The sequence below is a fragment of the Anopheles maculipalpis genome, chromosome 3RL (genome assembly GCF_943734695.1).
Source record: "Anopheles maculipalpis chromosome 3RL, idAnoMacuDA_375_x, whole genome shotgun sequence".
In the NCBI taxonomy this organism is placed as follows: Eukaryota; Metazoa; Arthropoda; class Insecta; order Diptera; family Culicidae; genus Anopheles; species Anopheles maculipalpis.
The window spans coordinates 61,467,769-61,494,645 of NC_064872.1; the positions used below are offsets into that span (position 1 = coordinate 61,467,769).

General features: G+C 40.8%; 3 protein-coding genes across 3 annotated transcripts in view; 2 read left to right on the forward strand and 1 right to left on the reverse strand.

Annotated features, from left to right (window-relative positions):
* The window catches only part of LOC126562401 (arrestin homolog), a 413,496-nt gene that overhangs the window by 103,219 nt on the left and 283,400 nt on the right, over positions 1-26,877 (forward strand). The window lies entirely within an intron of this gene.
* Positions 1-26,877, forward strand: part of LOC126562338 (PDZ and LIM domain protein 3) — a 427,281-nt gene that overhangs the window by 52,405 nt on the left and 347,999 nt on the right. The window lies entirely within an intron of this gene.
* LOC126562830 (27 kDa hemolymph protein-like) overlaps positions 1-26,877 on the reverse strand; it is a 105,706-nt gene that overhangs the window by 36,750 nt on the left and 42,079 nt on the right. The gene's annotated exons all lie outside the window — the stretch shown is intronic.

The window sequence follows — 26,877 nt, forward strand, 5'->3', positions numbered from 1 at the left end:
GAGCCTATCATGGGGTATGACGTGGAAATTTTCATCTTCATCTGTTAACAGTCACATCACGTGCTCTAATAGTGTGATTTGCAAAATTTGACGAGAAAAATTTGTACTCAACTTCTTCTAAATATACACCAAAAAAATCTATATTAAGATAAAATAAAACACTTTCTCGGACGATCATCATTGCACTTGCAATTGCAAAAACGTCATAAATGATCTGACAAATAATGTTTTAAATGTTTAAAAATACTTAACCTTCTTCTTCGAATGTGGTTCGAGAGTCGAGACATCACGACATGTCATTTCTCTCACTGTTCTGAATAATAATCTTTCTACTAATACAGCTTTTCAGTAAGTCATGTACACACTTATCAAATCAAACTTCTACGCTTTGGAAAAAGCTCTACCACCACCTATACACCAATTGCAGAAGTCAAGCAAGACTGCATGAAATTTTAATGTCAAACAACGAACATGACAAAAACTCCTATTTCTACATCGCATTGAATGTTTAATGCATGTTTTAGTGACACAATTTCTCTTGAAATCGATTTACTGTTCCATAACAGCTAAGCAGGATGAGACCAACAGCAACAACAGAAAAAACAACAAAGTCACTTAAAGTGAGTTAATAAATCGCCCGATAAGCTTCCACCGTACCGAATGCAACAATAACATTAAAAGCGCTTATAATGCTTCCACTTTCGCTCACTAATGCTGGAATGGACAATCATTGTTCCCGCATATCGCATATAAGGCTCATCTTTAAATCCCCAACCCCAAAAAGATACAATCGACCTCGTCTCGTTTTTTGTCCTTACTTTTCTTTATTGAGAAACTTCCTGAAAAATCAGACACAAACGACAGAATCGGCTGCACCACAGTCAGAGACAATTTTGCTGAATAACGTCCAACTCGTCCCCGTGGCGCTTATTTCTCTCTCTCTCTCTGATCGCAGCAACATAACCGTTGCTGACGCGGAAGGATGATCCCGATTGCTAGTGATGGGTGACACTGTTAAAAATCGTCTCGAGAAGATCTTTATCAGCCCGGCTTAATGTGCACTGGTCGTATGGTATCTACCATCCGTACATATACGGCATTTTACGGTAAAAAGTTGAACCGTTTTTCAACGCAAACGTGGCGCAAGAAAGCAAGGATGAGAAAGGCTTCCTTTAGCACTCTCACATGCAGGGAAGCACACACACACACACATAACCTGACGATTCGCAAGGCAATTGCTGCTGGCACATTGTTGGAATGTGTTGACCATAGATGGCACTCTGCCAGCATTTGAGGAGGGGGGCAGAACACTTGCCGATTTCAAAGATAAAAAAAGGAGGATAGCTTGTGAAAAGGGGTTTGCCAGGGCAGGGAGAGGGCGGGAAACAAAGTGTACCAAAAATCTGACATCACCCATTCCTGGGTTGTGCTTTTTCCTTTTTTTTTTTTGTGCATTACGGCCTGGTCCGTCAGTTCGGTATGGTCACCGGCTTCCGGATGAGTTGCTCCACATAGAAGGCAGGGTGGCAACCGAATTTAACGTACAATGCAACAAACGGCCCCTGTTTACAGTCGTGGACAAAATGGTAGCGTATGCAGTTATGTCTGCTGCCAATTAGAGTGTTCAACAAGGTGGTTGGATGGTATTCTATTGATTAAAATTCTCTTTTCCCAAATAAATCCTAATTAAAAAGATAAATAAAATGTCAATTTGGTTGTTGATTGGTTTATATACATATTTTCATTCAAATTTAAAGCCTTTTAACAGGGGAGATTTGGTGTTTTATGTATTTATTTATTTACATTTTAGTATAATAAAGCTAACCGTCGCTTATGCAACATACAATTAATGAACAAGGCATTTCCTCCCTGTTAACTGCCTTATCCTGGGCATACTAGGTTGTACATCCAGCACTTAAAATGTTATAAATAGTGTGATTAATAAGAACTGTTATTACGTTAAACAGATCAGCATTCTCGCCGTAACGAATAGTAATCGGGAAATCTAGCGAATTGCAATTACTAAAGATTAAACTCAAGAATGATCAATCCATACACAGACCTTATTCGGTTCGATGCAAATACTGACACAACGCCGGGAATCTTACAAAAGTTTCAAATAATCCTGCTTATCGTGAAATGCGTCTCAGCCAAACTACACATATATGTAGAACGGCCGCGGGCGTTGCTATCAAAACATCATACCGCCGTTTCCCAGACCATCAGATCGCATCGGACGGCCCGCTGTCATTCTCTCTGATCCGTTTTTCTTGATTGTAAAAGTAGTAATTTAGCTAAATGAAGCTAAAAATTCGCACCAATTGATTTTCAGTATAATATAAAGCTATAATAACAAAATTTAAATAAAGTGAATTAATTTGACAGCGGACGCTGAGCAAACCACACTTGTCGGATGGCATTAGATTGGAGCGGGCCGATTTTTGTATGGTTTTTGACATCGGATTGAGATTAGATATCGAACATGCCGTGTGGAAAACTAACCTACTAGCAGTTCCTTTCTTTGAGCAGTTCTTTAGAAGGCTCTTTAGAGAGTTTTTTCTTCGTTTGCTTGCAGGGTAGTGACGAATTACGTTCATGTCATCCCAAACAACTAATTTTTAAACATAATTTTAACAGTCCTGCTTATCGCATAGCACTTTTTCTCCTTTACCTGCTTGATTAGCACATTTTTTTTCTTGAGGTTGGTAAATTGATTTGCATGGTTTAAACTACCCGCTGCCGGAAATCTCTTCAGTCCTGCTTACGAAACAATGGCCGGAACAAAAGTTTCTCAATCAGAACCTACCATTCAAAAAGCATCAGTCTATTATTTATTTTTTTATATAGTAAGTCACATAAGGGAGACTCTGTATTCAAGACAATAACCTCGCCGTTCTTCATTCGTAATTACTGTTCATCAGATCCGTTCCGGATCGTTTTCCCGTAGTGAGAACTAACTATCCAACTACGTGATTTCAATAAAGTTTATTGACTCAGTATGTGAAAAGCGATACAGCTAAATAGAAGAAGAAAATGAAGAAAACACTCGCATAAATAGAATAACTATTCAATTAAATAAGACTTCAACAAAAATGGACTTAACCGACTCAATAATGTACTTAACACATGTAAATTTACACTGAGAAAAAAACAAATCCTTATCATTGCTAAGCGAAAATTAAAAAAGAAAACCGACCTCTCCAACAAAAAAGTCCAACACTGTACCGACATCCGCTTCCGTAGCCACTGCCAGTGATGTGTGTCCGGTTTGCTCAATATTACTTTTGCCCCCGTCGTCTCGATGGTCGGTAATTTAAAAGCGTATTTCGGTGACAGTGCAGAAAAGTGTACCAAGCGTCCAGCCCATAGATTACGGTACCGTGGTAGATGAGTACGGGGAGAGCATCACGGCATGTGACAATAACCGAGGATGGCCGGTTGATTCTCGGTAGCTCGGTGTTGAAGTGCACCCGTGGCGGTGAGCTTGGTATGGCCCCAAGCGCGTGGGCAGCCGCATGGATTCCGGTTATGTGTTATTTATTTTACTGTATTATACGCCTGAAATTTATGGGAAACATATGGAAATTCTCCTTGCCGAAAAAAGACCATCCTCCTGTAAAGGGGTTCCAGGAGCCAATAGACTGAGAGAGACAGAGAGGGCGTGTACGGAGGAGAGGAAATGGTGAATATGTACTGTACTGACTTCACTATACACTCACACCGTGCTGATCCAGGAGATGAAACCCGGTGGGCCCCAGAGATCTGAGCAGGATATTTCGGATCCCTGAGGCTGCCCGAAAATGTCGGTCCGCTTTGTCAGCTTGTGATCGTCCCACCATCCAGCTTCGGTTTTTTTTTATTTTTTTTTCACTTGCTCTATTTTTCCTCCATTCGGATTCATTAGAGCGCCAGCCTCAGTGTTGGTTCTACAGCCCCAGTAACGCATGACATTTTCAATCGAAAACGAAAAGATTCACTTTTTTTCTCTCCTTACACAGGCGAACAGTCAAAGCTAGTGCAGCAACAGCTGGTGGAAATGTGTGGAGGGTGTATGTGAGAGTGTTCCGTTTTTCGTCTCTCTGTATGTGTGTATGCATTCGGTTTGCCCTAACCTTCTGCTGAAGGCGACAATCCGTACAGCATCCACAGTAGAAGTAGGCATGTTTCTGTACGGTCCGGAAAGGATCATTCGTTTCGGGTTGACCCCGTTCCGTGGCTGCTATTATTACCATGTCACATCCCATGTGAATTGAAAAGCTTTCCATCTCACTCTTACCCTCTTACACTCCCTACCAGCCACCATCTTTTATGATTGCCTCCCGGTCCATCGACTGGCTCCTCTGGCTGCTTCGGGATGCATGGAAGGATAGAAATTTGCCCTTTCGAAATTGCTAACGCGTGACGAAAAGGCAGAGCAGTTGAAGTGATTCTATTTTTTTTTTCTCTCTCTCACCGTCTCCCACTACATTTTCGGTCTCCTCCGCAAGATGCAAATCGTTCGTAAACCACCGAGTACATCTTCAATCGGCACCATTCCGTTGCACAGTGCATTGGAGGAATGTTTCCAAATTACGGCACACACACTCGTATGCGATGAAACATAACGCCTGTGGCGTACCACATTCCATGGAACCACCATGTTGTTCACCTTTTACCCCTTTGACCACCCGCACGGTGAGGGCAATTTTTGAGAAAAATCAACGATTTATGCTACGGACCAGCACGATTCCGATTGGGTGGTAAGAAAGTGGACGCTACGGTTGCGATTGTTATTTGCGGTAAAAGTCAAATGGAAACGTTACCTTTTTCAAGGGATGTTTGATGAAAACTGCAGGGAAAATCGTAAATTCTTGTACCATCAAGGTCGTTGGTTGCATTTGTTTACGTAGAAAATGGGAATAGAAATGTATGGCATTTGAATCATCCTTTTGGTGAATAAATTGAAATGCTGTTCTACGTTTTACTAACAAAGTATCACTTTATTTACTAAGATGCTAAGAAGAAGGTGAATGTAGCTCTCTTGTTCAAGAAAATTGTATCACCAGATTATTAAATTAGCGGTTAAAATATTTTATTATTGTTGTTAAAACTAAAAAAAAAGGAAAATTGACCCTACTTAGGTTTCTCTGTCCACGTCAATTTACCAATCTGGTGAGTCTAATTTTCTGAACTATGGTAGGAATTGTACGGTATCATTTTATCGACTTGATCAATCTACCTATAGTAAGTATAAAGTCATATGACAGCCTTCGTTTTCTTCTTGGCTTAACTACCTTCTAGACCACGCCAGCCATCTTGTGGCCTAATAGACTTGCCGATACCATGTAGTCAGGTAGTCAGTTCTGATAATGGGGGGTGATTTCGGTCTGGATGGGATTTCAATCCCGGTCCTGCCGTGTAAAGACCTTCGCCTATATCACCGGCCCCCTAATCTTCATCAATACAACTATATCATAATAACACACAGCAAAATAAAAAAAAATCCCAGAACCATCTACGTAGAAAGATTGATTTTCGAGATAAATATTATTCATTTAAATGTTAAGCACTTTTTTCGCAATTTTTTTTTCATGCTAAATAACTAACCTTTCGATGGTTTTGATGAATATAACATTCAGTAAAAAGTGAAAAAAACATCAGAAGCAAATTTTTTTTTAAAGTCGGTTAAATCTGACAGTTTTATTGATTAAAATTCAGTTCCTAAATTCAAGACTTGTTTGAATTTTCCTTAAAAATTTACAGCGATTATAATAACAGCGTGACCTTTCCAACTTAGCAGAAAATAATTTTTAACCAAAGCGTTGTGGAAAAAAATACTACCCAAAATATTTTTGGAGAACAAGGGTTTACAAATAAAAGGAATAAGCAGGAAAACATGTTTCAGATATGCAATGTTAGACGATGTAATTTTTTTTTAATAAAACATTTAGCTATCATAAGGCCGGCGTTTGCATTTCGACTAGAGGTTGCATTTTATCACTTTATTTTATTCCTTTATATCGATGTGGCCTATTCGCTATTGGAGTAATTGAGGGAAAAAGAAAGCAATTGTTTTTATTATTAATTTTATATTTATTTTTATCGCGCAATTATGAAACAAGTCCCAAACAAGGAATGTTAACAAAGTAATAAGCAAATACCATTTACTACATGTTTGTAAAGTTGTTGTAAAGTGGTTGAAACGTGCTGCAGCCACTGCCTTGAGAACGTTTTACTGAATTCAACGTTTGGAAAGTATTTAGATTTATTCATCCTCAAATATTTTTAATTGAAATTTTCTTTTTGGGGTTCTTTTATTCGTCCTAGTTTAAAAGTAAGTTAGTGAAGAATGTCTGTATGAAGTTTATAGTTTGTAGTATAAAGCTTTTATAATTATTGTTTTAGTTGCGATTAGTTCGGTGATAACAAGCTCATAGTTCTCAGTATGTTTAATAAATCTTTACTAACTAAAAACTATTTACGAGAAATTTCTCGCCCTTTATATTAAAAAATAGAAACTGTAAATACTAATCATTTTAGAATAACACAAAGCTGTTGTCGTTGTCGTGTACTATTGCAAGTAAATGCTAAACACAAACTATTCCACGCCAGCCAATAGTAGTTGAAATGACGCTCTAGGGCTTTTACTGACCCACCCTCGTATTCTGCAGCCGAAAACGAAAGAACCATCGGTCAGCAGCAAAACAACATTCCTCGTTGAAATGTCCCTTTCCATCCGAATCCATCCCGACAGAGAACCGCTGTCATTGACATTTTTGCCTTCCTAATATTTGTTTCCTTTTTCTCGGTTGTTTCCTTCTCCTCGATCGTCGCACGTTCCTCCGCCCGCTCACATTACTGCCAGCCGGTCACCCTGACCTTTTCGGCTGGTGGTTGTTTCCCAAGCACGACCTCCATCCATCGAAATGTCTTCAAAATCAATAAAAATGCTCTTGCCAATGTTTGAATTCGTTCGGGCGCCCGACCGTACACAGACACCGTGTACTGCAGTACGTTCGAATATGGTGCGGAAAGGCGTGCTTAGAAAAGGAAAACGTACGAACAGGGGGGAAAAGATTCTGTTTTATGTATCCTTGGCAATGCAATTGGACACGAGTCACATTCGTTGGTATGGTTGAACTGCTTTTTGTTTTGCTTTCGGCCGTCTGTTGACGCTTACTCCATGGATCCTTTTAGCACACACACGCACGCAACCATGTTCTCTCTGCAACTTGCCCTTTGGCATCTTTTTTTCGTGAGGTTAAAATTCATTACCATTGTTACTGTTATGCGTTCGATGTGGTAGTCTCTCAGCGAAGCAAACATCGTATCTTTCCCACAGCTTTTTCTTCGTTCTTTTGTTTTCTCGCCCACCAGCAACTACCTCGCTCTATCTCACTGTCACAGTAAGGCAGCGCTTCGTCACGCTGACGTTGAGTAAGTCAATTGTATTCTGGACCATCCGGTAAAAAGCGTGGATTGTGGTCATGGTATGGTGGTAGAGTTTAACCCTAACATCATGCACAATGGACTAGACAGTTCATGGCAAATGCACTGGACGCGGTGCCCTATCGCCTTGTCTGTGACCGAGTTTTTAAACAACGTTTGGAAGCTAATGGAAGTAGCGCCGTAGTAACAGGACACAATCAATCGATCAGATTGTACATTGATTTTAATGAATAGTGACGAGTTTTGCCGGTTGGGATTTTTCAATGTGAAAATCATTTCAGTAAAGTCGATTCTTGAGTGTTGTTGAAACTAAAATTTAATAGTTAAAATAATCACCCTCATAGTACAGCGTTCAAATAGGCCGTCCGAGTAATTCCATTGCAACAGAGCAAACAAAACACTTAAGCTCTAAAGCATTCTATAAGCCTGATGATCCATGATGATCTATCCTTTCCCCCATTTTCCAGATTCTTTGTGCTACAATGAAACCGGTAATCTCTGTCATGGTCAGCACATTGATTTGCCTAGAAAATCATTCAATTGTTTTATCAAGGTTGGTTGATTAAAAATTTTCAACCCCATGCCCTACGAGTTGAAAGTTAATCTCTTGCCCAGCTGTAACCACCTGACAACCATATCAATATGTTCCCAACAGAACATCAAACAGAAACCATTTTAGGAACTTGATTTTGTGCATTTTTTTTTCTTTAAACTCACCACCGATTTGTTTCAATTTTGCAGATTATGATATACTGGTTTATAAAATAGCTTTCATTCGATGTCCACTTTAAAAAAATCCAAATATCCCGTTTCTACTGCTAGTCTTGAATATTCAATCATAACAAATTCGTCAAATATGTGTGTGTGCGTTCAGCGTTGCACGGAAACATTTCGTATGAATCGTATGCGAAATTTTGTCATATTTTCGATTCGATTGATAAATTGTACGCATAGTTTAAGTGTAATCAACCTGATAATAGAGCGAACAATCGTACCTTTATCTGGCAAGGTGAATTTGATGATCTGGTGCACTGCATTCATGAAATGGAAGTGTAATTGTAAGCTAGAACAATAATGTGGCGCTACAGCTACAGCTAGCTTCGTGTTTATGGAAGGTATTTGTGTGGTTGCGTGTGCATGCTTTCGATGCCAAAAATAATGCTTTCAAAAATGGAATCAATTAGATCGATAATTCCATTTCACGTTGAGTAGTAGAAGCTAGCCAACCGATAGTTGATTTCGAGGCAATAATGCATAATCGAACTATGATTTGGCTTTCAGCTTTTGATACATTGTTGTAATAATTGTTTTTGTTACAATTTAAACGTTTATTGTGCTGCTCTCTTTATGCAGATTTATATGAGAAAAATCATTAAACAAAACGCTTTAATGTATACAATACGTGTGAGATAATCCTAATATTTCTATTGCTCAATTATCTATCTGAAATTAAGTACAAAGTTCAGAATCTTTCAACACGTGTGTTGTGTCTTGCAACAAGAGCTGCGTCCTGCAGCTTGCTCTTTTCTCTACTCTAACAGCAGGCGAACACTAAAAAAGGACTTTTAACAATTTATCACTAATATTTATTGCACATAAACCGTTTCACCTTAATTGTTCCTATCTCAATGTCCTTTTGGGTTAGCGCGGCTCGCGTAAGTACGTTAAACAATCTCCTGTCTCTTCTCACTCTTGTTCTTAGCTTCGTGCCCTAAGCTTAGAGAAATCATTAACAATTTTACACGATCTTTTACGGCAAAGCGCTTAAGGCGCCTAGCAAGTCGATCACAACAACGCGTTTCCTTTAAAAAAATGTGTATATGAGCTTAATTTTCCACAACTTGTATTTAGCTTCTTGAAACGAAAGAATAACCCAATTCAATAAAAAGATGTCCTTAAAATTTTGAACGCTTTTTGTTACTGTTTTATCAGACACTAGAAGAATTAAAATCATTCAAAACAATTTAACCAAGTGACAACATTAAGTCAACTTTAAAGCTTTTTAAAACAATCAAACTATTGGGTATCACAACATTTGGTTAATTTAGACGAATGCATATTGACTTTGGTACATTTTTTGGCATTTTAGGATCCTCTATAAATGCCCTGAGAGTATCGCCTGTTGTTTTACACCGAAACAAGGAGAAAGACATGTTTAAACTCTAGAAAATTCCGTCGAAAAAACATAAACAGTTTAATCGATAAATCTCAATTTCATCTTACCGTCAGCACCAGCAAGTAACAGCTGTCGGAAGAGACTTTGCCTCTATGTACAACTTTTCATCAAAGAATTGTGAAGGATTAGTGCAGTAAAACAGCTTTCTAAGCACAACATTTCCATCATGCCCGTGAACAGAGCCACAACGTGCGATGCTGGAAAAAAACCGTGCACCCACTCACACACAGCACACTTAGCTTCATAAGCCGTTCTAAGCCGCAACCGCACTGCTGACGCCAACCGCATAGCTTTGTTATGCCACCCAGTGCGTATAAGCCCATCCAAACACCAACCCACAGTAAAGCGTACACTCCACACCCACCCAACAAGCGAATCATTCGGTGAAAAACGCTTGCAAATTGTCACCAACCGGCCGAGGAAAGAACAAGCAAACAAAAAAGCTCCCTCGGAACTCATTTGGGTAAGCGAACCCTGTCCCGGCCGTTAGCCGACCGTGCTCCCGGCCGAGCGTACGAAAGGCATTATTAAAATTTCATCGGGATCATGTGCTGAAAATATTCATTACAATTTATGATTATTTTCCAATTCGCGCAAATAGAAAAGTTGATAGGTTTTCCATGCCCGAACCCGTGTGGTCCGGGCGCGGTGCCGGGTGCTGCAGCTGCTCGTGTTGGATGAATAATGGAGCAAAAGCACGGACCACCCGTGAATGTTAGGAAGCGCCCGACAGGCCTCGGTATCCCGCTGGAACTTTCAAAAACTGCTGCATGATGTCTGGATGTCCGTGCTTTGAACAGCGGTCCAATGGGAACGTCGATTCAGCAGCCGGTCTAAATGTGAGTGCTGATTGTGCTTTTTTTTCGTACCAGCCCTATGGCACACGGTTCCGGACCGGGTGGATCCGAGTAACGACTAGCATGAGCTCTCGTTACTCATATCTCTTCTCACGGAGCGCTTGATTGGCAAACGCTAAAAGTAAATGGTAATTTTAGGGAACAAAAACTGCAACTAAAGTTTAGTGCAGTGATTGCAACGTGTAGGTTGTGTGTGTGTGCAATCTGGGTGGAGCATGAGTAATGAAAGTGGGTGGAGATAGTAACTAGAAAAATATTAAAGTAAATTTGTTTATTCAAAACATACTATGATTTAACCATTCGGATTTTTTGGCGAGCGATGCTAGTCTTTCTTGTGACAGTAATGGGTATCGAATCCCATCGAGATCGATCGTGTGCAGCAAAGAATTGCTATTTTATTTCGTGGAGTAAACGGAGGCCCAGTCAGCAAATAAATAGCCGGATTTCAGATCATTACAAATATCGAAGTAAAAAAGGGATATTGAATATAATGTTCCGTTTTACTATGTCAATCTCTTAAGAATAACCAATTTCCTACTTGGTCTTCCCAGCTATCTTATGGCTTACTAGACTAATTGATACCAAGTAGTTGGATAGCCATTTAAGATTCTTAATCTCCAGAGTTTGCCTTGTGATGACACTACACATCAATTCCATCACTCAAGCTAAAATTACACCTACCACGCCACGTTTGTCCAAGCTAACGGCCTAAGCAGACGATATCGAAAGGTCGTCCGCTATAATTCTCATGGCATGACCAGTCCAGCCCCCTGAAGACTTCTTCTGTTTGGATTAACGACCTCTAAGGTCACGCCAGCCATTGAATGGGTTACTAGACTTGCCGATAACACGTAGTTGAAGAGAGGTAATGTAGAGAGGAAGAGAGGTAAAAATCAGCATGAGCATCTCCCTTTCGAGTGCGACTAAGAGGAATCCGTCAGGTTTGAACAGAGTACATACCTTAGAGCTCGTATCCATAAATGTAAGTACAGGGACTGTACATGTCCTATACATCTTCAGCTTCGACCGTCACAACAGGTGTTTTGAGTGAAGAAATTTCCGGCAGCTTGGCTTAACGACATCTAAAGCCACGCCAGCCCTCGAAATGGCTTACTAGATTTGCCGATATCACCTAGTTGGACTTGAACCCCGGTCCTGCCGTTTGAAAACCGGCACCGATGTCGCCTACACCACCGGGCCGCCGCCCTTTTGACTCTAGATAGGTTATACTATGGTGCCTTAGGAGATACAATCACTCAACTGTGCGTCACGTAATCAGTGAGGAGGTGCTACTATCAGGTAACCCGTGCAACAGGATAGTGATAAGGAAAATTATAAATAGTTGTAGAGTTAAATAAATGACACACGAAGCAATCGAGCTTAAGACTAGTATAGTAATTATAGTTTGCAAAAAAAAGGGAAAATGAAATGGAGTAGTCGAAGTCAAACCATCGACAAGTACACCTACCAGCTAAAGGAACTTTTAATAAATCGTCATTACGAAGATTTTTCTCTTTTGGTCGATTTTGCAATATAAACAACAACTGGCAGAATACTTTTCAATATTAATTATTACATTAATTTAGGTGTAGCACATCAATTGTCCATCTGGTACGCATTAACAACTGTAGACAAGGCAGATCGACGGAGAAGCAAGGCTCTTTAAAACCCAAAAAACCACAAAAACGACACTCACAAGCATATCTAGAATATGTACAGCCATGGTCATGCCGATCAGCGAAAGACTTATTAGACTTACTATTACTACGTTGTTTCGATATTCAGTCTTCTATACGGAGCACCAGTCTAGATGAGATTTCATCCCCGACCATATAGATTGTTTGAAAAAAAAGTTTTCACCTCTCTCACACCCAATATCAAACGAATTTGGCTGAAAGCAATAAAGATACCAATGTGAAATTAAACTTCTCGACACCGCTGGTGACATTCATCGTACTGAACATCCCAGCGGGACGCATATGGCCATCCCCAAACCATCCTTTCAATTAGTGAACTTTTCCTGATTGAGGTTAGTGTTGAAAAACGGTCTCCAAAGTCGGCACAGTCAGCAGAAACTGAACATGTTTGTTTAACCATCCACGAACCTCGCTGCCTATCGACATGATCGAAAAGCCCACGTAAGCCCTGTCCCATCAACCAAAACGCAGACACACAAACACACATCCACATGTATGCAGACAATACGGCACGCTAAATGCATACATATTCCGAACTTTCAACCGACCTACTTCATTACGGAAAATTATCGCCCTGCTACAGAACCGTACCGGGTACCTTCAGCTCTTCGTCCATCCACATTTCTTCCTCTCCCAATGTCGTCTAATTCGCACAAAGTCAACCATCGAGCCAACTTTATAATTGACACGTTATTGCCCTAACCTCAAACCTGTTCAAGCAGGCCGATCATGCGTTTCTTCCCCGGCCGCTTCCACACATTTCCACCGCTGCTGCCGAGCGTCGTAATATATTGTCACATTATAATATCTATCGTTCGCCGGAAAATTACGATCCCAGTGCGTCCGTGCTATAGTACGTTCCTGGGGCCGGTCGGTCGGTCGGCACTGATTTCCTCTGCAAACCTCCCCCGGGAGAAACCGGTTTCCTTGCGTCGTGTGATGCTGTTACGCTAGCTGGTTACCGCGCCGAGGGTCACCTCTTTGCCCCGTATGCCATTCAATCACAGCAAAAACCCATCGCACTCTAGCATTTACACACATACACACACACGCACACAGTCTGCCGCACCCGAGTAGTTTCTTCGTGGACCGAACCTGCGTGATTGTGGTCCCAGTTTGCGTCAATGATAAACGGCTTTCTCAACATTTTTCCCAACCACCGGCCTGCTTCGACTCCCGGCAGTTGAGCCTGCACGAAGAGAGATGGGAAAATTGTCATCAGTCAGCTCCTGTTCCTCTCCCGCTCTTTACAACGTTGCGTTACGTTGCTTTTCACGCTGGAGCGGACATTGCGATGGAGCCGCCTGGTGGTGCACGCTGAGCAATCCATGGAGACGCCTGGTGGTTCATACATGGGCGTACCAGCAATGGAGGCGCCCGGTAGCTGGCAAATCATAGCGGAAGAAGACCGATTGGGCCCGAGCGAAGCGGGATAGGCGATGAGTGGGCCAAGTCATTTTCCGAATAATCATCTGCCAGCAGGATACGCGTGCTAGAATCCATTGAACAAACTGTGTGGAGCAAGCATCCACGGTGCCGAACAGTGAAAGTGCGACCGGCTTTCCGTCTTTACGCTTGACGAGTCATGGACTGCCTCCTAGTCTCATAGTGGATTCATTTTCTTCCGCTGACGAACATCAAACGTGAAAATGTGCATGTGCGTGTGTGGTTATGTGATGCTTTGGCCACATCATATCCTGTCTTGGAAGCGTTTGCTTTGGTATTACCATTATTTTCCACTTTATAGCCCTGCCACTGCCTGCAACGCTCTTTCGAGGGACCAACGAGCGACACATTCATCTTCGCTGCCCAGAAAACCACACATCGAGCACTTTCACTTCCGCTCCAAAGGAGCATCTGGGAAGATCGAGAGGAACAGGGTAAAACCACAGCAAAGTGGAGCAAAAGTGAGGAGATACGCCTTTTTGAGATTCTTTTACCACAACGTTTCCGCACTGATGCTACAATCCAAGTTCGTCCAGCGATGGCATTTGCCGCCGACGTTTTTTGGTCAATACCAATCGATGGCCAAGCCCGACTAATGGGCGAACACTTACTAACGAGCAGGATTATTACGCTCTTAATAAATATAAATGACTTTCTGGTGTGGGCACAACTTTTAATGCCGCAATGTACTCTACACTTGAAGAATGTATTGCGGAAGATTGCGCCTTTTTTTCTTGTCTTCAAAATACCATGATAAATGATGATATTGTACGTGAGAGTACGATGCAGAGTGCGTTGGGAGGATAGCAAAAAAAAAAAAATAGAGCAAATGCTTCAGTGGAAAAATAAGGATTGAAAATCGCCGCATAACATACCACTGAATGGAAACTGGGAAATGCATACAAATGGAGTTATTGATGAGATAATCAAATGAATTAAGTTTCTTATTTCAACCAAGCTTTAAATTTAAATCTTATAAAAGTTATTAAATTTATTAAACCACCCTTTTTCCAATACCATGCGCACATGCCTGCAGCCAAATGATGTGGATTGGAAAGTCGATTATTATATTTGAAAGTTTTATACATTTTGAATGCAAAAGCAAACCACAAAAAAAAGTTATTCAAAGCTTCATACAAAATCAGCAGTGTGAAAGCGGAAAAAACTTATCTACACTTTTCCAGTGTACTCGTTTGCTCCACCTTCCCTACCAGCTTCTCCTAGCCACGACACCCCGTCTTACCGTTAATGCAGCCGGAAAAATAGTGGACGAATAGACAGAAGAAGAAGAACCACCAGAATCAACGGCAGCATAACTTTTGCCTCGGTAACAAACTCCGGTATGCTGGGATTGTTACTGATAATGCGAATTCATCCGTGACCGTGAAGAGAGGATCGGTTTCGGTTGGTCCAGTCCGCAGCTCTCCGGAACATGGGTTACAACTTTATTGTCACTTTGTAGCCGACGGTTGGTAGCTGGCAGAAGTTGCTGCTGAGTGACACGCTTTCTAACACACCTCACGGGACAGTTTTATCGGGTGTTTCAGTAGTTTTGTTACGTACAAGATTGTTTCTTGTTCGTCTCCGTCTGGAGCACTTGTTCTTTCGTGTGTAAATCATTTCGCTTGTCTTTTTAGAATGTTTTTTTTAAGCGTTCTGTTTGATTGAAATTAATCTAGGCTTATAGGACAACTTATTTTAACAACATTTAAGCTCTTTGCTTTGCAAACTTTTTTTTCTGATTTGATTCATTTGCAACAACAACTTAGCTGTACTGTCTCAGTATTCTGGCGTATTGCTATGCAGGCTGGGTAAAATAGTTAAATTTTATCCTGCAGTTGTCGTTCAAATTTATCACAATTAGCAAATAATTTAATTATTTTTCAACTATTCAAAGAAGAGGATTTATCACGGTGTCATCAGAGCCCATGTGAGAGTGTATTAGTGCCTCCACCTGCTGCTTGTTTACTTCAGTTGCATCGCACAGTGGCTCTGGCTCTGGCCGTACATGGCTCTCGTGGCGTGCGTGAGTGCGAGGCTGAATGGTAAAGATGGTGAGAGGTGATCTGTCAGTATGCCTAAATTTAGGCAAATTTGCAGGCGTTCCACGATTACTCAGTATACGTCGATTTGTTAGCACTTGAAAGTTAGCCACTAGTTCATTGCGGTCCATTGGTGTAGCAGTATTAGTGTTGTTTTCACTTGGGTACTGCTTCTTGGTCGGTGCTTCCCATCCGCCGAACCAGTCTCTACAATTCACCTCAATTCGATCAATTGCGCATTCAGTTCCTTGAAGCGGGAGTCCATTTCTCTAAGAAATCCGGAGAAACTTCCTTCACGAATATCTCTGCAAGCTTTACAGAACCATAACAATGCAGTGGCATACTTCTTTACAAAGTCCAGCACACATTTATTCACCACCGTCGATCGTAACACTACACAATTGGCATTCAAGCGAAATTTTAACAGGCTGTATACAAGTTCAACGAACAAATACTGGCACTTGCAACTTAATATGTCTCTAGCGACAAGCGTTTTTCTTTAAGCGTGGTGTAGTTACTATAGTTATGCGAGTAAGATACAATGGTCGAAAATACAAATCTTTGCCAGGAAGACAGGTTCAATCACAGTAAAGAAGCGCAGGAGCGCGGAAACAGTGGTCTGACTGTCAGGAGAGCATCCGTATCTGTAGCTTGTAATTGTGAATGTGAAACCACAAACGACAGTAAACAAACCTATCTCAGCTCGGACTTGAAATTTCTTTTAACGGACATCTTAGTTTGCAGCTGGCATTCACCAGGGATTTCTATTTCCCTCTTGCACTGCACTAGCCGCATTAGATCTAACTTAGGTCTAACCATCAGATCTAACCTTAGGTCTAACCATTTCGCATCTAGCGCACATATCCAGCGTATAGGACAGGTTGACTCCTGGCTGCGACCTCGGATACCACGACATAGATCATCTTCTATGGTCTTGTGTGTTGTACGAGGCTGCTAGATCAGCCTTGTTAGTCGCAGTCCAGGGAATTGGAAAATTGCCATACGTTCCTCTTGCTTACCTATGAATCATCTTCGATTTTTACAATTCAGCATGTAGGGGCAAGTCGGCCACAACTACCACATCACAAGCTGTGATAGAATGGATGAGGATCACTATTAAGAGCCCCGCTATGGATAGGACCGTATCCATGTACTTATGATCAACAAAGAATGTCGAACACGCAGGATAAGGTGTTCCCTCGATAAAGACCCTGGCATTGAACAGGACTCTGCCTTTCGATGACGGAGCAATCCGCTACGAAACAACCGAGTTCATCCGGGATAAGATGGCTTTTCACGGTTTGGTGGAGAAAATGCCTCTCAACCAAAGTGACGAGTTTTGATCTGTAAATTAGTTTTGAACCATACGATCAGTCTTTCAAGAATAAAAACAAATATAACACCCAAATCTAAAAAAAACTGTTAACAGTGGATTCGTTAAATCTAACATCCTTGCCTATAGAATAATTCCTTTTCTACTAGCAGTTTTTCTATCACATATTTAAAATGTTGGTCGTAATTGGTCAAACGAAAAGAAATGCATTGCCGTACTATTGATGACAGCAATTAAATCATTTATCGGATATATGCCTCAAGACTGCAGTTGTTGCTTCAAATCTGAAATGAAACAATTGGGCTGTCTATTGAGAATAAAAAAAAACTTTCTAAAAAAGTGTTTGAGCTGGGCAAATTAGAGCATTTTAAGAATTTTCCAGTTGTATTAAAATGTCTAAATATTGATAACAACCTCCTAGATCATGCTGACCATCGAAAGGCTTTCTAAATTTACTGATATCATATAGTTAAATAGTCAGTCCTATGTACGAGAGAACTTACTTAATTACTCACTTACTTATCAGGCGCTACAATCGCTTTGCGGTCTTGGCATGCCGCAGCAGAATCCGGAACAGCTTACGGTCCAGCTCCGTAGTCCGCCAATCCGTTATCTCGGCCTTGATGGCGGATGATTCCCACCACAATCTGGGCTTACCACGCCTCCTCTGTCCTTGTGGACGGCCCTAAAAGGACTTTCTGAGCTTGGTCGCCCGGCGCCATACGTATAACATGGCCAGCCCATTGGAGCCTGATATACCGATAATCTACGCAACGCAAGCATTTTATTCAAAAAAAACTTGCAAAAAAATCAGTTTTCGTATCGATTCTGTTGAGGATTTAGGACGAAGCTGGTCGATTCAAATACTTTCAAATATAGTTACCAAAATCCAATTCTTTCTTTAATTCTCCACGAACCATAAATGCAACAAAAACCTTTACGGACTAATTTCTGTCCTTAAATTACACACCCCACGCTGACCATAAAGTAGCGTTAAAATGAAATCCGACAATAAGCACCCTTCATTGTCTGGCTGGCCATTAAATTGCTCTCGTTCCGGAAACATTTCGATGATCGTTATTAAATCATTGTAGCTTGAAATCACCATTCCGTGTTACAAAAATGTATGACACGCCGTACAGGCGCAGTAAAAATACAGCAATAACCAAAAAACCTTTCCGATGCTGATCGTGTAGCTGTTAATATTTGTATCAGCATGTTGAGCATGTTGCAACAAAAAGGAACACAAAAACAAGAAGAAAAAAAACTCCGTCAAATAACGACAAAAACTACAAAATATTAAACTGAATGTATTAAAACAAGAACAAAATGAACTCCAACTACCTCACTAACCCTAGCACAAACTGATCGAAAATGTAAGAACGCACGAGCACTCACTCACACACTGACACTGTCACCTGCCCCTTCGGCACACGATCATGAATTTTGCCAAACCCAACCCAAAATCGACTCGAGGGAGGGTGTCGATTCTGTGGGCTACCTTCACCGCCCGCACCACCCCTCAAAAATACCCGTTCCGCACACACACGGGTAAGCATTGTCCCGCATTCCACAAAATCGGAAAATATGTCAATTTGAAATGTATTATGAATATTTTCATATCATTTCATGCGTATCGAAATTGTTTGCTCGCGTACGCGTGACGCGTTCCGGGTACGGTTGGACACTCTGTCGAGGCGTTTTCGGCGTTTTTTTCGCCTGCAGTGCAGGAGAGGGTGAATGTATGAAGCGCCAAGGATGAGGAGTAAATTGAACGAATAAAAACACACACTCTCACACACAATACGGCTGCCAGAATCGATACGCATACCTTGGTTCCCCGTAGGCCCCGTGGGAAAGTTCTCTATTTAAATGCATTCCAAAACTATGTGCAAATGCGCAGTCTGCATAGAGCGGTACGCCGAGCGGCGAGCAATTGGGAAGGAAAGGGAAGTAAAAGTGTGCCGGGGAAAGGCATGCTGTATCTGTGCGAAAATCGTCCCTTTAGGCGTACTGCACGGCTAGAACGGGACATACGCAAAACCGCAAAGGCCGTGTGTCAACGTGCGGTTCCATACCACAACCATGACCCTACCAGAGCTAACATATAAACATGAGAAAAATTTGACCCCTAGAAGCGGCACTGCGGGGATACAGGGGCCGAGACAATGGGAGGCCAGGAATTGCAACCCACTATTTGAGGCTAGCTACAAACGAATGACGTGCGTGTATCTCTATATGTGTGTGTGTTTTTGCTTCTCCCTTAGCGCCAAACACCAGTGTCCAGTGTGCCCCAAAAGACTACACTCATAATGCAGACCAAACCACAGTGCAGCGTTCGAGTTTCCCATGGGAGATAATAATTCTATCCCGTGCCTGCCTGCCTGCTCTCCAATAAAGCACCCTGTCCTGTCTGCTTTCCAATCATACTCCACTAAAGGACACCCTCCCCCCCCCCCCCCCTCTGCGTTTTGTTTGGGGTGCGCGAATCGCTGAATGTATGTCCACGCTGTGGCACAGTGGCGAAAACAACCGGTGACCAGCATTTTTCAGGGGGTTGCTGTGTCATGTGAAGTTATGGGAATTTATTTAATTTGCAAAAGAAATTTAGAAAAAAAACCACACAAGCTTCTGTACCGCTTTCCAACATAACGTCCGAATAATACGGCATTGGGGAATGAATATGAATATTGCGTGTAGCGTAGGCGCGTTGTTGGACAGAGCGATACCCATGCTGTAAACTACCGAGCAGCTGTAGGATGTGCCAGAGCGTGAACCGATGCGATTACTAGTTGTAATTGTATGTAGTTACACATTCCGTTTCATGGAGTTTAGTCAACCGCACTTTTTTTTAATTTAGTACAATTTTTTGAAAACAATACTGTGCATGACTATTAAATTATTTTGCTATAGCTTGTTATTCTGGTAATAAAATTCCGATTCATACAAGCAGAGTTATTCAATTTAGATTTTCAAAGTTATTGTGGTCTCTATTGCGCTAGAGCAGTTGCTTCAGTTCTACAGCCATCTCTGCTTCGATAAGTATACCGCAGGATCTGTTAACTTGCAAGAAAATTATTCTGGAATATGTTTGGCAACTTAAGAGCTGATGGATGTTGTGATTATGTACTCTATTGACTGTGCCAATTTTATGTTGTGCATCGAGTTAGACATACCGGGCTTCAGTATTCATATCATAACACTAATATCGTGAGCAATCGCAAGGATTTTTTCAACAGTACCAGATCACGCAACGTAGAGTCTTATAAGTAAGTAAAATTAAGGGTTCGGTTGCTTTTTTCTTATAAAATGCTGAAGAGCAAAGGAGTGCAGATTGAAACTCATTTAGCCAACGAAATGGCACCTACTCATCCATATTCTATTATCCAGATGAGCCTGTGTTTTATAAAAAATATTTCAACGATATGAATAATAGACTCGTTATTTGTTTGCGTATCTTCAATTACAATGGAGTGTTTTGCAGTTTTACCATCTGACTTTTACAAACTCTTTCCTGCATAATGCCCATCCGAGATACGGGAAGGGAAACTTTGGCGACCATGTGCTGCTAATCAATACCGATCATAGGATAAGTTGATGGCATAATTAAGAATTGTTTGAGGGTATTTGTAGCTAAGTGTTGTGTCTAATAAAATACTCTTGCTTGTTCGACTGTTCGTATGCGACTGACTGTATTTCCTGCTTATAAACCAATACTCTTATTCTACTTATGACTACTTACGCACTACTCTTACACCTATACACTAATACTATTTACACACTACATTCTCCCCCTTAAACGAAGTTTCTATCCAATCTTTACACTTCTCCCCCTTAAACGAAGTTTACTTATTTTGGGTATTTAAAACGTGGTTGCCCTTCTACTCTTTTTGATCTTCGTACGGGTGGTGGACTCGACTCACTTCTTTTTCTTTTGTAAGACCATTTGTTTGATATAGGTATTCTATTTACTATAAACTTATCATGCATTGTTTTTCGTCTTAATTGATTTTTGTGTACTTTACGTATTATTCCATTAATGCTTATTAGGTACACGACTTCTCCTATTCGTTTTTTTACTACAGCTGGAATCCATCTCAGAATTTCTTTAAAATGATTCCTGTAATATACCTCTTCTTCTTCATGAAATGCATCTTCCACAGTTCTTTTCACAATATCTCTTGTTTGCTCCTTGCATTCATCGGTAATCTCTCTTTTGTGTGCTTCTGTAGGGTTAATTTTTGCGATAAGGGTATGTGGTACATAGCAAAACACTTTTTCGCTTGGTGTCGCTTTTGTTACTGTGCATGGATTGTTTCTATAGTTTATCAAAAATTGATTTAGTTTCCTCTGTAGATTTAATGCTTTAAATCTTGCATCTAACAGATATTTTTTCAATGCATCTTTGACCGTTCGCACCGCCCTTTCAGCTAATCCGTTAGATTGTGGGTGATACGGTGGTGATTTACTGACCTTAATACCTTTTGACTTTAAAAACATGACAAACTTTTCTGAACTAAAGGGAGGCCCATTGTCTGATACTATCTCTTCTGGCACTCCGAAACATGCGAAAAATGTTTCTATGACTTCAATTACATATTCTGCTCTTATACTTTTCATGATTTTCACTTCTATGAATTTTGAGAAACTGTCTACCATTATCATTATCGTACTATTCTCGAAATAAAAAAAATCAATGTGAATTCTCTCAAACGGACGTAAGCTTTTTGGCCATTTTGTGGTAACTACTTCCTTCGGTATGATCTGTCTTGACTGGCAAATTTGACACAATCTAATGAAATTATGAAAATCCTTATCCATGTTTTTCCACCAAACTAATTTTCTTGCTGCCATTTTCATTCTTACAAGACCATCATGATTATCGTGGAACAATTTTACTATTTCCTCTTTCAGTTTTTCTGGCACTATCACTCGATCGTTGAATAGCAGTATTCCATTTTCTATCCCCAAATTGTTTTTGATTTTAGCATACTCTTTTAACTGAACTGACTCGTTTTTTGACCAACCGTATTTTACGTTCTTATAGACTTGTTGCAGTAATCCATCGTTCTGCTGATATTTTCTTATCATTCCAATGTCTAAAATTTCATTTGAAGATAGTGCATTCAATGACACTTCTACTTCTTCTATTATTGATTCTTCTGCTAATGGTAACCTACTCATAGCATCTACATGACCCATATTTTTTCCCGGTCTATGCTCAATTACATACTCGTAGTTCGCTAATATTAATGCCCAACGGCTTAATCTCGCCACAGCTATTGATGACGTTGCTCTTGAAGGCTTAAAAATTTCCTTCACTCCTGCATTATCCGTTACTAGTTTAAACTTTACTCCGTAAATATACTTATGGAATTTTTGCACTCCGTAAATTACCGCTAACGCTTCCTTTTGAACTTGTGCATAGTTTTTTTGTGCTTGTGTTAGAGTCGCAGACGCAAAATAAATTGGCTTCTCTTGTCCACCTATTTCATGCGATAATACCGCACCTACCCCATAGGGACTAGCATCTACCGTTAATATTATCGGTTTTTCAGGATCATACGGTTCTAATACGTGATTTGCCTTTAGCAGTGATTTCGTTTTATCGAAAGACTCCTGACATTCTTTTGACCACTCAAATTTAACATTTTTCCGTAACAATTCGTGTAATGGTCTTAGTAAATTTGCTAAATTTGGCAAGAACCTTCCATAATAGTTTAACATTCCCAAATATGCTTGTAATTGCATTACGTTTTCAGGTGCTGGGGCATTATCTATCGCTTTAACTTTATCTGCATTTGGCGTAATTCCGTCTTCCGTTATAACGTACCCCAAGTATTCTATCTTCGTTTTGAAAAATTCCGATTTTTTCTCATTTATCTTTACTTTGTATTTTTCAAGCCTCTTCAACACTTCCATCAGATTTTCCATGCATTCTTTTTTTGTTTTGCCTCCTACCAAAATATCATCCATGTATGCTATACCTGGTGTTCGTATAAGTATTTGATCAATGATTGATTGAAATATAGCCGGTGCTGATTGCACTCCGAACGGCATCCTTGTGTACTTATACAACCCTTTATGTGTATTTATGGTACAAATATCTTGCGCATTTTTTGATAACCTCACTTGTAAATATGCTCCGGTAAGATCTATCTTACAAAATATTTTCCAGTTTGCAATCTTAGCCAATATATCATCTATTTTAGGCAATGGATAGTGTTCAACGGAAAGATATCGGTTTATTGTCGCTTTTCCATCAATACAAATACGTACCGAACCATCGCTCTTTTCTACCACTACTATCGGACTTGCCCAAGCCGATGATCTGGTTGGTATCAATATTCCATCTTGCACTAATTTCTCTATGTTTTCTTCTACCTTTGCCACAAGTGCGTACGGCACCGCATATGCCTTATGAAATATTGGAGTGTAGTTTGGTTTTAATATCAAATTTGCTTCGAAATCTTCGATCGTTTCTTTATGATTGCCATCAATCAAACTAGGAAATTTCTCTCTCATTTCATTATTCCAATTACTTTCTTCGATTTGGTTTAACTTAAACGTTTTTCTCCATTCCGGGAATAAGACATCTAAACCATCTCGCCCTAATAACGCACTTCCTTTATCTCCAGTTGGAATTATTACAATTTGCAATTTAACCGTTTTGTTTTTTCGTGTCGCATCCACTATCATTTTACCCAAAGGGATTAACCTTTGCCCTGACGCCGTTATGAAACGTAATTGTGTTGGTTCTAACTTCACACTTCTAAATTTATCGAGGTAAATGTCCTCTGGTAATACCGTATTACACGCTCCGCAATCAATCTCGAATACTACATCAATACCGTTAACGTTTAACACACACTCTTCTGGTTCACTTAACTTATTTTCGTTTGATATGTGTGCGAGCGGAACCTCTCTATCGTACGTTTTCAAACTTTGCACTCGCATGTTCTTATTTCTACACAACGACGACACATGCCCGATCTTCTTGCATGTAAAACACTGCCACAATCGTGCTGGACATGTTTGTGGATTGTGTAGTCTCCCACACCGGTAACACTTTCTCTCGATTGCGTGCACGTTGCTCTGCTTGTGTGGATGATAACTGCTCCCGACGTGGTTGTAGTGCTGCGCACCGACGCTACTTTTTGGCGCGTGCCTAATTGCCGCCATTTCTCTGGGCTGCACCTTTACCGCAAAAGTCTCGTTCTGCTCTTCCGCCGCTTCCCACGTTCTCGCGATGCTTTCGGCTTGCTCGAAAGTCAGGTCAGACTCTCTTAGTAGGCGCTTCCTCAACCCGTCGTCCCGTACACCAGCCACCAATTGATCACGCAACATTTCCGATAAAAACGATTGGAACTTGCATGTTTGTGCATTGGCCTTCAACTCCATAACGTACTCAGCAATGGAATGTTCTTTCTGCATGCAGTGACGGAAATTGTAACGCTCAGCCACCACATTCACTTTTTGCTCCAATTGTTCTTTAAGCTTTCTACACAGCTTTTCATAATTGCACAATTTCGGCTCCTCCGGTGATACCATCTTCGATATCAGACTGTATAGTGACGCTCCTGCTAGTGTTAACAGCATCACTGTCTTTTTTGACGCCTCTATTTCGTTCACTTGAAAGAAAATCTCCATTCTTTCCAAGTATTCACGAATACTTTCACCCATGACGAAGGGTTCTATTTCACCAATTAAAGACATTTTTGGACTATTTTACTTCTGCTGACTATAGACTTTTGCACACGGACCGAATTATCCTCGTCGCCAACTGTTGTGTCTAATAAAATACTCTTGCTTGTTCGACTGTTCGTATGCGACTGACTGTATTTCCTGCTTATAAACCAATACTCTTATTCTACTTATGACTACTTACGCACTACTCTTACACCTATACACTAATACTATTTACACACTACACTAAGCTGCCGGAAAATCCGTCGAATTCTAATTTGTTCTTTAAAGTAATCAAAATTCGTACAGCGACGCTAGCTAAGATACTTGATCGCTGGGTAAGACACTTTTTTCTCACAGTTCAATCCATGGGGACAACTTTACATCCATAGTTATTTCCAACCACTGCTCCACAATGGCGGATTTAGTCTCTCGGAGGCCCTAAGCGGAATAGAAATTGAATCTGATGATTGGGGGGATGCTCTTTGTGGGCTTGGACTGACCAGTTAGGGGCCCTACGCGGCCGCTTACTCCGCTTACCGTCAAACCTACCAGCTGCTGCTCCAATATCATTCCGGTCATACCCTGATATGTCTTTGAATTCCAGAGTAAGTAACACAATATTAATCATCATGATGACTCAGTTCAGCTCCGACATGCGCGTTGATCGTTGTATTTCATTTCAATTATTCTTATTTCCCATGAGTGCCTTTAAGGCTCAAACTGACACTACTGTTAAAATTTGGAAATATAATTTCAAAAACATTATGAAAAACAACTTATGAAAACCACAAAGCGGAAATGAAAGTGTTGGAGCCGGATGCAGCCAAAATTACGCAACCGATTCTAAGTCCAAATGAACTTGCGTGATCGCTTTTGGCTTCGGCTCCCGATCAGCTCTCTCTCTCTCTCTACTTAGGATGTTTGAGAGACGGGGATTCGGGACTGGACCGCCTAGGTGGATGGACGCGGTTGCTTTAATTATCCGTCAGAGTATCGTGTCAATAAATCCTGTGTGAGTGTGTAAAGAAATTACGTCCGTGTTTTTATTCCAGCCACCGAGTGGACGTAACAGAAAGGAAGGATAATTTTGGGTGGCGTTAAAGGAATGTGGAAACGATAGACAGAGACAGATGAATTAAAATCAATTGACAAATATAAGTAATTAAAGAGAATCGTAAGAGAAGAGTATCATTCTTATAATATACATTATATAGCGTTTTCAAAGCCACATGATCTCCAGGAGCAAGGCTTCGTGAAGCAACAGGAACAGACAGAGGAAAGTAGATCTGGTACAGATGTACCGCAAATCTATAAAGAATTAACAAGTCTCCTATCAAGCAAACCTGAGCCACATGATACCATTGGGTATACGAGTCAGGACTAAACCGAAGTGGCGAAAAGACCACGTGCTACATACGACCGAAGACGTCAAAAAAAGGGGACTACAATGAATTCTTTTAATTTTAGTGAAACCCTCGATAGTAGGTGGCCTACATTGTACATTTTTTGCTTCTTATTCTTGGCTAAACAACCTCTAAGGTCATGCCAGCCATCAAAATGGCTTACTAGACTGCCGATACCACGTAGTGGATTAGTCAGTCCTCACTACGGGGGAACGGTACGGATGAGGACCGGGTTTCAACCCGGTCATACCGTTTGAAGACCGGTGCCGCTGTCGCCTACACCACCGGTTCGCCCCATTTCATTTGCATACTTCGTATAATTTATCGAGCGAGGGGCTAAGTAAGTTCAGTACCATTCCATTACAATTTAGTTACAGTAACTTTAATTCGTTGCAATTCTTGTTTGCTTCCGAGAGTATGCTACTGAGCAATCGTGGGGCCATCGATGGATCCGATCTGATCCGATGGATCCGATCCGAGGGATCGATGGATGGATCGCGTGATAGACTCCTCCGAAAATGTTGAACCGATTCTAGTACAGCGTCATTCTTCACACGGTAGGACCTGGACTTAAATCCCATCCGGAGTCTGGTGTGGAGTCTTCCCCCATACCTAGACTGGTGGCACATCTAAACCACAGCGGCTTTTCGTAATTTTTCGTATAATTTTAATCAATTAACAACAAAATTAAACACTTGTTACAGCAATTTGAACCTTCACGTGTTTTTTCCGTTGTTACGAGCAGGGTTGCCAGCAGCATTCGGATGTAAACAAAATTAAAACTTTTACAACCGTTTACAATGTCA